Source organism: Nothobranchius furzeri, chromosome 8 (genome assembly GCF_043380555.1).
Source record: "Nothobranchius furzeri strain GRZ-AD chromosome 8, NfurGRZ-RIMD1, whole genome shotgun sequence".
NCBI lineage: Eukaryota > Metazoa > Chordata > Actinopteri > Cyprinodontiformes > Nothobranchiidae > Nothobranchius > Nothobranchius furzeri.
The window spans coordinates 14177007-14189398 of NC_091748.1; positions in this window are offsets into that span (position 1 = coordinate 14177007).

The following is a 12392-nucleotide window of genomic DNA, read 5'->3' on the forward strand; positions in this document are numbered from 1 at the left end:
GTAGCGTTGTCTCCTGCATGTTGTCTTCGCGTGCGGCAAGCGTTGTGCTGTGCTCGTTATAATGGTTGTCTTTGTACAAAGGGGGTGTTGAATACTCCTTCGCGAGTAGTCTAGGAGGTGGTGTGATGGGACGTATCTCAGAGGCGTTATGTGAGCGTACCACCATGGCCTGAGCAACTGCAACTACTGAGAGTACACCCAGTACAGACAGCGAGATAATTTTTTTTCTTGGGTGTTGTATGTGTGGGTACAGCCGCTTTAATGGCAGTGAGAGCAAGTGGGCAAATGTATTTATAGGTCACTAGCAGAAACTAAGGCACGTGGTCAGAGTGTAATCGTAACCACCTAAAGTAGCTCTTGTCATAATTTAATATACATAGAAATCAGAAACGGGCATGTCAGGATAGACATCGCGAGTGATAATGCGGCCAGTATCTGTGTGCGCTTGAGAGCACCTTGTTGTTCTACTGTGGTGCCCACGCCGCCGGGTCTGTAAATGTCATCGACCTTCTTTATATACGCATACGCTAAAGACCGTATATTCTCTATGGATTTGAACACGTCCTTTGTTTCGCGTAACGCTTGAGCTGTCTCGAGCGTGATGTTGTGAGTGTACACCAGTGTTTCGCGTGCACCGAGGTCCGAAAGGGCGTGCGCTACAACTATTAACCTTGGTTTGGGAGTGTGGCGAAACGCTCGCTCCGCTGTAATGGGCAGATGCAATGTTATCACCTGGTACGTTTCGTTAGTCGGGTCGTAACACACCGGTCCGTGACACGGACCGTCACATTGTATGGGGCACAGTAATGACAACACGCCGCCGACCGTGACTTCGCACTCGACCGCGGTGATGTTGTCGATTTGCAAAGGATCACATACGCCTCTCCAGTCGCAATGAGGCACATTGTAGTCGACGCGACCGTCGGTCACCATAGCTTTCGTCAGCCAACACACTCGATTGCCCTTCGAAACATCGGCGATCAACGTGAGCGTAGAGGTCGCCGTCGCTTTACTGTACGCCAGGATATCCGTGTGTGAGTGCACGCTCGACGTCGATTGACAACCGGTCATGTCAGACCTGATCAGACCTTCTGAACACATGACCATTAGTTGTTGTGCGGCCGAGAGTATCGCGATCATACCGTTGAGATGTGTAGAAAGCGCGTACACGCCAGCCTTCCACGTTTCCAAAGTTTCCAGCAGTCTAGAGGGACTTGTCTTAGCGCGCACGGCTGTGCTGAATTTGCGTTGGGTAGACACAACGGCTTCGACCTCGCTTAGGATCTTGTGGGCTCATGTACTCGTGGTAGGCCAAGACGTGTATAGTCGAGCGCGGTGACGCCCCGAACACTTGACCCGGTTTTGTTGTGGCGATATGCAAGTCCAGTAACGCGGCAAAGTCCGCGTGACTAGCGTGTATTGATTTTACGGCTCGCTCATACCCCAACAGTACGGTCCGTAGAAGTTCGTTCACTTGTTTCCATGCGCTCGTGGAACACAGGACATCGCAACCTCTGTGATACTCAAGTAAAGCGTCACACACCAGCTGCTTGCACGTTGGAAATACAATCGGTAGTAACTTCTTACTCCACTCTATGTTGAACTCGTATAGTATGTATATGGGCGGTTGCGGCGGTTTGCGCATTTTCTATCTACCCTCCGCTAATATGACTCTGTGGTCTGTCTCCTGAGATGGTGCGGTTGGAACTTGCGAGAGTGCACTATCGACGGTTGGCGTTTCCATTTCGTCAACTGTGCCATTTTCAGCCGCTTGCAAACGGCCGTCGACGGTCGATGCGAGACACCAACATAACGTTAGACCGCGACCCTCATGCCAGTTTTCTGTAGTACTGGTTGTAGTTTCTGGTTCACACTCGATACGCCATTAAGATCACAATTACGTTGATTAATAAATCCAGTGTTGTAGCGACTGCAGCCAGCGCCGTCGCGCAACTCGTGTCGGTGTTATCTCTCGATACTTTCATTCGCATCCGAGCGTATGCAGAATCTACGGATCTGGTGAAGTTGCTTGTCACTAGCTTGCGCACGTTTGATATGGCACTTTGCGCGAGACTCACACAACCTGCAGTGGCGACCGTCGCGTCAGTGCAAAGTTTTTCCGATATATCGCTCGCAACATCGTTTGTCATTTGCTGTACACTGCGCACACTGGCCGCGAGGTCGCGGAGAGGGTCTTCGTTACGAGTTGTGTAATATCCGCTGACTTGCCGATTCAATTCTGGTGGCGCTGACCCAAACGAGAACGCTTTTAAGGCGCATGTCGTGGTAACTCTGGTAGCGCCGTGGTTGACGAGGACGATCATCTTTAGCAATAGTTCATCTCGAAGCGCAACAATGGTGAGGGCGACGGGTTGGCCGGTTCAGCCTTCAGGCCACTCGGTTGCCGCTAGATTGCCCAATGCCACACATGCAGACAAACCCTGTACACACTCAATGACCCGTGTGCGATCGTTGATTTCTGCTAGTACGTTTGCTAGTTCTACGTGCTTCCACGGATCGGGCGTGGGCACGCGCTTGTTTTAGAGGCGTTTTCACGCAGCCTCTACCCTGCACGACCGCTCGTTGCCGCACTAGCTATATTTATCTTTATTTGTTTCACACACACACACACACACCCCGCCCCGAGGAGCGTCTTGCCACATGTCAACAATGGGTCTGACTGAGGGCCTCCAGGAGAGAAGCCCAAGCAAGACGCGCCCCGAGGAGCGTCTTGCCACGTGTCAACACTGGGTCTGACTTAGCGTCTCCAGGAGAGAGGCCCAAGCAAGATGCGCCCCTAGGAGCGTCTTGCCACGTGTCACCACTGGGTCTGACTGAGGGCCCCCAGGAGAGAGGCCCAAGTAAGACGCGCCCCGAGGAGCGTCTTGTTACATGTCAACACTGGGTCTGACTGAGCACCTCCAGGAGAGAGGCCCAAGCAAGATGCGCCCCGAGGAGCATCTTGCCACATGTCAACACTGGGTCTGACTGAGCGCCTCCAGGAGAGAGGCCCGAGGAGCGTCTCTCCACATGTCACCTCTGGGTCTGACTGAGCTCCTCCAGGAGAGAGGCGCAAGCAAGAAACGCCCGAGGAGCGTCTTGACACATGTCAACACTGGGTCTGACTGAGCGCCTCCAGGAGAGAGGCCCCAGCAAGACGCGCCCCGAGGAGCGTCTTGCCACATGTCAGCACTCGGTCTGACTGAGCGCCTCCAGGAGAGAGGCCCAAGCAAGAAGCGCCCCGAGGAGCGTCTTGCCACATGTCAACACTGGGTCTAATTGAGCGCCTCCAGGGGAGAGGCCCAAGCAAGACGCGCCCCGAGGAGCGTCTTGCCACTTGTCACTACTCGGACTGACTGAGCGCCTCCAGGAGAGAGGTCCAAGCAACACGCGCCCCGAGGAGCGTCTTGCCACAAGTCAACACTGGGTCTGACTGAGTGCCTCCATGAGAGAAGACCCAGCAAGACGCGCCCCGAGGAGCGTCTTGCCACATGTCAACAATGGGTCTGACTGAGGGCCTCCATGAGAGAAGCCCAAGCAAGACGCGCCCCGAGGAGCGTCTTGCCACGTGTCAACACTGGGTCTGACTTAGCGTCTCCAGGAGAGAGGCCCAAGCAAGATGCGCCCCGAGGAGAGTCTTGCCACATGTCAGCACTCGGTCTGACTGAGCGCCTCCAGGAGAGAGGCCCAAGCAAGAAGCGCCCCGAGGAGTGTCTTGCCACATGTCAACAATGGGTCTGACTGAGGGCCTCCAGGAGAGAAGCCCAAGCAAGAAGCGCCCCGAGGAGCGTCTTGCCACATGTCAACACTGGGTCTGACTGAGCGCCTCCAGGAGAGAGGCCCAAGCAAGACACGCCCCGAGGAGCGTCTTGACACATGTCAACACTGGGTCTGACTGAGGGCCTCCATGAGAGAAGCCCAAGCAAGACGCACCCCGAGGAGAGTCTTGCCACATGTCAACACTGGGTCTGACAGAAGGCATCCAGGAGAGAGGCCCAAGCAAGACGCGACCCGAGGAGCGTCTTGCCACATGTCACTACTCGGTCTGACTGAGCGCCTCCAGGAGAGAGGCCCAAGCAAGACGCGCCCCGAGGAGCGTCTTGCCACATGTCAACACTGGGTCTGACTGAGGGCCTCCAGGAGAGAGGCCCAAATAAGACGCGCCCCGAGAAGCGTCTTGCCACATGTCAACAATAGATCTGACTGAGGGCCTCCAGGAGAGAAGCCCAAGCAAGACGTACCCCGAGGAGCGTCTTGCCACATGTCAGCACTCGGTCTGACTGAGCGCTTCCAGGAGAGAGGCCCAAGCAAGACGCACCCCGAGGAGCGTCTTGCCACAAGTCAACACTGGGTCTGACTGAGCGCCTCCAGGAGAGAGGCCCAAGCAAGACGCGCCCCGAGGAGAGTCTTGCCACATGTCAGCACTCGGTCTGACTGAGCGCCTCCAGGGGAGAGGCCCAAGCAAGTCGCACCCCGAGGAGCGTCTTGACACATTTCTCCTCTGGGTCTGACTGAGCGCCTCCAGGAGAGAGGCCCAAGCAAGACGTTCCCCGAGGAGCGTCTTTCCACATGTCAACACTGGGTCTGACTGAGTGCCTCCATAAGAGAAACCCCAGCAAGACGCGCCCCGAGGAGCGTCTTGCCACATGTCAACACTGGGTCTGACTGAGCGCCTCCAGGAGCGAGGCCCAAGCAAGAAACGCCCAAGGAGCGTCTTGACACATGTCAACACTGGGTCTGACTGAGCGCCTCCAGGAGAGAGGTCCAAGCAACACGCGCCCCGAGGAGCGTCTTTCCACATGTCAACACTGGTTCTGACTGAGTGCCTCCATGAGAGAAGCCCCAGCAAGACGCGCCCCGAGGAGCATCTTGTCACATGTCACTACTCGGTCTGACTGAGCGCCTCCAGGAGAGAGGCCCAAGCAAGACAAGCCCCGAGGAGCGTCTTGCCACATGTCAACAATGGGTCTGACTCAGGGCCTCCAGGAGAGAAGCCCAAGCAAGACTCGCCCCGAGGAGAGTCTTGCCACATGTCAACACTGGGTCTGACAGAGGGCATCCAGGAGAGAGGCCCAAGCAATACGCGCCCCGAGGAGCGTCTTGCCACATGTCAACAATGGGTCTGACTGAGGGCCTCCAGGAGAGAAGCCCAAGGAAGACGCGCCCCGAGGAGCTTCTTGCCACATGTCAGCACTCGGTCTGACTGAGCGCCTCCAGGAGAGAGGCCAAAGCAAGATGCGCCCCGAGGAGCGTCTTGACACATGTCAACACTGGGTCTGACAGAGGGCCTCCATGAGAGAGGACCAAGCAAGACGCGCCCCGAGGAGTGTCTTGCCACATGTCAACACTGGGTCTGACTGAGCGCCTCCAGGAGAGAGGCCCAAGCAAGACGCGCCCCGAGGAGCATCTTGCCACGTGTCAACACTGGGTCTGACTTAGCGTCTCCAGGAGAGAGGCCCAAGCAAGATGCGCCTCGAGGAGCGTCTTGCCACGTGTCACCACTGGGTCTGACTGAGGGCCCCCAGGAGAGAGGCCCAAGTAAGACGCGCCCCGAGGAGCGTCTTGCCACATGTCAACACTGGGTCTGACTGAGGGCCTCCAGGAGAGAAGCCCCAGCAAGACGCGCCCCGAGGAGCGTCTTGCCACATGTCAACACTGGGTCTGACTGAGCACCTCCAGGAGAGAGGCCCAAGCAAGATGCGCCCCGAGGAGCATCTTGCCACATGTCAACACTGGGTCTGACTGAGCGCCTCCAGGAGAGAGGCCCGAGGAGCGTCTCTCCACATGTCACCTCTGGGTCTGACTGAGCTCCTCCAGGAGAGAGGCGCAAGCAAGAAACGCCCGAGGAGCGTCTTGACACATGTCAACACTGGGTCTGACTGAGCGCCTCCAGGAGAGAGGCCCCAGCAAGACGCGCCCCGAGGAGCGTCTTGCCACATGTCAGCACTCGGTCTGACTGAGCGCCTCCAGGAGAGAGGCCCAAGCAAGAAGCGCCCCGAGGAGCGTCTTGCCACATGTCAACACTGGGTCTAATTGAGCGCCTCCAGGGGAGAGGCCCAAGCAAGAAGCGCCCCGAGGAGTGTCTTGCCACGTGTCAACACTGGGTCTGACTTAGCGTCTCCAGGAGAGAGGCCCAAGCAAGATGCGCCCCGAGGAGAGTCTTGCCACATGTCAGCACTCGGTCTGACTGAGCGCCTCCAGGAGAGAGGCCCAAGCAAGAAGCGCCCCGAGGAGTGTCTTGCCACATGTCAACAATGGGTCTGACTGAGGGCCTCCAGGAGAGAAGCCCAAGCAAGAAGCGCCCCGAGGAGCGTCTTGCCACATGTCAACACTGGGTCTGACTGAGCGCCTCCAGGAGAGAGGCCCAAGCAAGACACGCCCCGAGGAGCGTCTTGACACATGTCAACACTGGGTCTGACTGAGGGCCTCCATGAGAGAAGCCCAAGCAAGACGCACCCCGAGGAGAGTCTTGCCACATGTCAACACTGGGTCTGACAGAAGGCATCCAGGAGAGAGGCCCAAGCAAGACGCGACCCGAGGAGCGTCTTGCCACATGTCACTACTCGGTCTGACTGAGCGCCTCCAGGAGAGAGGCCCAAGCAAGACGCGCCCCGAGGAGCGTCTTGCCACATGTCAACACTGGGTCTGACTGAGGGCCTCCAGGAGAGAGGCCCAAATAAGACGCGCCCCGAGAAGCGTCTTGCCACATGTCAACAATAGATCTGACTGAGGGCCTCCAGGAGAGAAGCCCAAGCAAGACGTACCCCGAGGAGCGTCTTGCCACATGTCAGCACTCGGTCTGACTGAGCGCTTCCAGGAGAGAGGCCCAAGCAAGACGCACCCCGAGGAGCGTCTTGCCACAAGTCAACACTGGGTCTGACTGAGCGCCTCCAGGAGAGAGGCCCAAGCAAGACGCGCCCCGAGGAGAGTCTTGCCACATGTCAGCACTCGGTCTGACTGAGCGCCTCCAGGGGAGAGGCCCAAGCAAGTCGCACCCCGAGGAGCGTCTTGACACATTTCTCCTCTGGGTCTGACTGAGCGCCTCCAGGAGAGAGGCCCAAGCAAGACGTTCCCCGAGGAGCGTCTTTCCACATGTCAACACTGGGTCTGACTGAGTGCCTCCATAAGAGAAACCCCAGCAAGACGCGCCCCGAGGAGCGTCTTGCCACATGTCAACACTGGGTCTGACTGAGCGCCTCCAGGAGCGAGGCCCAAGCAAGAAACGCCCAAGGAGCGTCTTGACACATGTCAACACTGGGTCTGACTGAGCGCCTCCAGGAGAGAGGTCCAAGCAACACGCGCCCCGAGGAGCGTCTTTCCACATGTCAACACTGGTTCTGACTGAGTGCCTCCATGAGAGAAGCCCCAGCAAGACGCGCCCCGAGGAGCATCTTGTCACATGTCACTACTCGGTCTGACTGAGCGCCTCCAGGAGAGAGGCCCAAGCAAGACAAGCCCCGAGGAGCGTCTTGCCACATGTCAACAATGGGTCTGACTCAGGGCCTCCAGGAGAGAAGCCCAAGCAAGACTCGCCCCGAGGAGAGTCTTGCCACATGTCAACACTGGGTCTGACAGAGGGCATCCAGGAGAGAGGCCCAAGCAATACGCGCCCCGAGGAGCGTCTTGCCACATGTCAACAATGGGTCTGACTGAGGGCCTCCAGGAGAGAAGCCCAAGGAAGACGCGCCCCGAGGAGCTTCTTGCCACATGTCAGCACTCGGTCTGACTGAGCGCCTCCAGGAGAGAGGCCAAAGCAAGATGCGCCCCGAGGAGCGTCTTGACACATGTCAACACTGGGTCTGACAGAGGGCCTCCATGAGAGAGGACCAAGCAAGACGCGCCCCGAGGAGTGTCTTGCCACATGTCAACACTGGGTCTGACTGAGCGCCTCCAGGAGAGAGGCCCAAGCAAGACGCGCCCCGAGGAGCATCTTGCCACGTGTCAACACTGGGTCTGACTTAGCGTCTCCAGGAGAGAGGCCCAAGCAAGATGCGCCTCGAGGAGCGTCTTGCCACGTGTCACCACTGGGTCTGACTGAGGGCCCCCAGGAGAGAGGCCCAAGTAAGACGCGCCCCGAGGAGCGTCTTGCCACATGTCAACACTGGGTCTGACTGAGGGCCTCCAGGAGAGAAGCCCCAGCAAGACGCGCCCCGAGGAGCGTCTTGCCACATGTCAACACTGGGTCTGACTGAGCACCTCCAGGAGAGAGGCCCAAGCAAGATGCGCCCCGAGGAGCATCTTGCCACATGTCAACACTGGGTCTGACTGAGCGCCTCCAGGAGAGAGGCCCGAGGAGCGTCTCTCCACATGTCACCTCTGGGTCTGACTGAGCTCCTCCAGGAGAGAGGCGCAAGCAAGAAACGCCCGAGGAGCGTCTTGACACATGTCAACACTGGGTCTGACTGAGCGCCTCCAGGAGAGAGGCCCCAGCAAGACGCGCCCCGAGGAGCGTCTTGCCACATGTCAGCACTCGGTCTGACTGAGCGCCTCCAGGAGAGAGGCCCAAGCAAGAAGCGCCCCGAGGAGCGTCTTGCCACATGTCAACACTGGGTCTAATTGAGCGCCTCCAGGGGAGAGGCCCAAGCAAGACGCGCCCCGAGGAGCGTCTTGCCACTTGTCACTACTCGGTCTGACTGAGCGCCTCCAGGAGAGAGGTCCAAGCAACACGCGCCCCGAGGAGCGTCTTGCCACATGTCAACACTGGGTCTGACTGAGTGCCTCCATGAGAGAAGACCCAGCAAGACGCGCCCCGAGGAGCGTCTTGCCACATGTCAACAATGGGTCTGACTGAGGGCCTCCAGGAGAGAAGCCCAAGCAAGACGCGCCCCGAGGAGCATCTTGCCACGTGTCAACACTGGGTCTGACTTAGCGTCTCCAGGAGAGAGGCCCAAGCAAGATGCGCCCCGAGGAGCGTCTTGCCACGTGTCACCACTGGGTCTGACTGAGGGCCCCCAGGAGAGAGGCCCAAGTAAGACGCGCCCCGAGGAGCGTCTTGTTACATGTCAACACTGGGTCTGACTGAGCACCTCCAGGAGAGAGGCCCAAGCAAGATGCGCCCCGAGGAGCATCTTGCCACATGTCAACACTGGGTCTGACTGAGCGCCTCCAGGAGAGAGGCCCGAGGAGCGTCTCTCCACATGTCACCTCTGGGTCTGACTGAGCTCCTCCAGGAGAGAGGCGCAAGCAAGAAACGCCCGAGGAGCGTCTTGACACATGTCAACACTGGGTCTGACTGAGCGCCTCCAGGAGAGAGGCCCCAGCAAGACGCGCCCCGAGGAGCGTCTTGCCACATGTCAGCACTCGGTCTGACTGAGCGCCTCCAGGAGAGAGGCCCAAGCAAGAAGCGCCCCGAGGAGCGTCTTGCCACATGTCAACACTGGGTCTAATTGAGCGCCTCCAGGGGAGAGGCCCAAGCAAGACGCGCCCCGAGGAGCGTCTTGCCACTTGTCACTACTCGGTCTGACTGAGCGCCTCCAGGAGAGAGGTCCAAGCAACACGCGCCCCGAGGAGCGTCTTGCCACATGTCAACACTGGGTCTGACTGAGTGCCTCCATGAGAGAAGACCCAGCAAGACGCGCCCCGAGGAGCGTCTTGCCACATGTCAACAATGGGTCTGACTGAGGGCCTCCATGAGAGAAGCCCAAGCAAGACGCGCCCCGAGGAGCGTCTTGCCACGTGTCAACACTGGGTCTGACTTAGCGTCTCCAGGAGAGAGGCCCAAGCAAGATGCGCCCCGAGGAGCGTCTTGCCACGTGTCACCACTGGGTCTGACTGAGGGCCCCCAGGAGAGAGGCCCAAGTAAGACGCGCCCCGAGGAGCGTCTTGCCACATGTCAACACTGGGTCTGACTGAGGGCCTCCAGGAGAGAGGCCCCAGCAAGATGCGCCCCGAGGAGCGTCTTGCCACATGTCAACACTGGGTCTGACTGAGCACCTCCAGGAAAGAGGCCCAAGCAAGATGCGCCCCGAGGAGCGTCTTGCCACATGTCAGCACTCGGTCTGACTGAGCGCCTCCAGGAGAGAGGCCCAAGCAAGAAGCGCCCCGAGGAGTGTCTTGCCACATGTCAACACTGGGTCTAATTGAGCACCTCCAGGGGAGAGGCCCAAGCAAGACGCGCCCCGAGGAGCGTCTTGCCACTTGTCACTACTCGGTCTGACTGAGCGCCTCCAGGAGAGAGGTCCAAGCAACACGCGCCCCGAGGAGCGTCTTGCCACATGTCAACACTGGGTCTGACTGAGTGCCTCCATGAGAGAAGACCCAGCAAGACGCGCCCCGAGGAGCGTCTTGCCACATGTCAACAATGGGTCTGACTGAGGGCCTCCAGGAGAGAAGCCCAAGCAAGACGCGCCCCGAGGAGCGTCTTGCCACGTGTCAACACTGGGTCTGACTTAGCGTCTCCAGGAGAGAGGCCCAAGCAAGATGCGCCCCGAGGAGCGTCTTGCCACGTGTCACCACTGGGTCTGACTGAGGGCCCCCAGGAGAGAGGCCCAAGTAAGACGCGCCCCGAGGAGCGTCTTGCCACATGTCAACACTGGGTCTGACTGAGCACCTCCAGGAGAGAGGCCCAAGCAAGATGCGCCCCGAGGAGCGTCTTTCCACATGTCAACACTGGGTCTGACTGAGTGCCTCCATAAGAGAAACCCCAGCAAGACGCGCCCCGAGGAGCGTCTTGCCACATGTCAACACTGGGTCTGACTGAGCGCCTCCAGGAGCGAGGCCCAAGCAAGAAACGCCCAAGGAGCGTCTTGACACATGTCAACACTGGGTCTGACTGAGCGCCTCCAGGAGAGAGGTCCAAGCAACACGCGCCCCGAGGAGCGTCTTTCCACATGTCAACACTGGTTCTGACTGAGTGCCTCCATGAGAGAAGCCCCAGCAAGACGCGCCCCGAGGAGCATCTTGTCACATGTCACTACTCGGTCTGACTGAGCGCCTCCAGGAGAGAGGCCCAAGCAAGACAAGCCCCGAGGAGCGTCTTGCCACATGTCAACAATGGGTCTGACTCAGGGCCTCCAGGAGAGAAGCCCAAGCAAGACTCGCCCCGAGGAGAGTCTTGCCACATGTCAACACTGGGTCTGACAGAGGGCATCCAGGAGAGAGGCCCAAGCAATACGCGCCCCGAGGAGCGTCTTGCCACATGTCAACAATGGGTCTGACTGAGGGCCTCCAGGAGAGAAGCCCAAGGAAGACGCGCCCCGAGGAGCTTCTTGCCACATGTCAGCACTCGGTCTGACTGAGCGCCTCCAGGAGAGAGGCCAAAGCAAGATGCGCCCCGAGGAGCGTCTTGACACATGTCAACACTGGGTCTGACAGAGGGCCTCCATGAGAGAGGACCAAGCAAGACGCGCCCCGAGGAGTGTCTTGCCACATGTCAACACTGGGTCTGACTGAGCGCCTCCAGGAGAGAGGCCCAAGCAAGACGCGCCCCGAGGAGCATCTTGCCACGTGTCAACACTGGGTCTGACTTAGCGTCTCCAGGAGAGAGGCCCAAGCAAGATGCGCCTCGAGGAGCGTCTTGCCACGTGTCACCACTGGGTCTGACTGAGGGCCCCCAGGAGAGAGGCCCAAGTAAGACGCGCCCCGAGGAGCGTCTTGCCACATGTCAACACTGGGTCTGACTGAGGGCCTCCAGGAGAGAAGCCCCAGCAAGACGCGCCCCGAGGAGCGTCTTGCCACATGTCAACACTGGGTCTGACTGAGCACCTCCAGGAGAGAGGCCCAAGCAAGATGCGCCCCGAGGAGCATCTTGCCACATGTCAACACTGGGTCTGACTGAGCGCCTCCAGGAGAGAGGCCCGAGGAGCGTCTCTCCACATGTCACCTCTGGGTCTGACTGAGCTCCTCCAGGAGAGAGGCGCAAGCAAGAAACGCCCGAGGAGCGTCTTGACACATGTCAACACTGGGTCTGACTGAGCGCCTCCAGGAGAGAGGCCCCAGCAAGACGCGCCCCGAGGAGCGTCTTGCCACATGTCAGCACTCGGTCTGACTGAGCGCCTCCAGGAGAGAGGCCCAAGCAAGAAGCGCCCCGAGGAGCGTCTTGCCACATGTCAACACTGGGTCTAATTGAGCGCCTCCAGGGGAGAGGCCCAAGCAAGACGCGCCCCGAGGAGCGTCTTGCCACTTGTCACTACTCGGTCTGACTGAGCGCCTCCAGGAGAGAGGTCCAAGCAACACGCGCCCCGAGGAGCGTCTTGCCACATGTCAACACTGGGTCTGACTGAGTGCCTCCATGAGAGAAGACCCAGCAAGACGCGCCCCGAGGAGCGTCTTGCCACATGTCAACAATGGGTCTGACTGAGGGCCTCCAGGAGAGAAGCCCAAGCAAGACGCGCCCCGAGGAGCATCTTGCCACGTGTCAACACTGGGTCTGACTTAGCGTCTCCAGGAGAGAG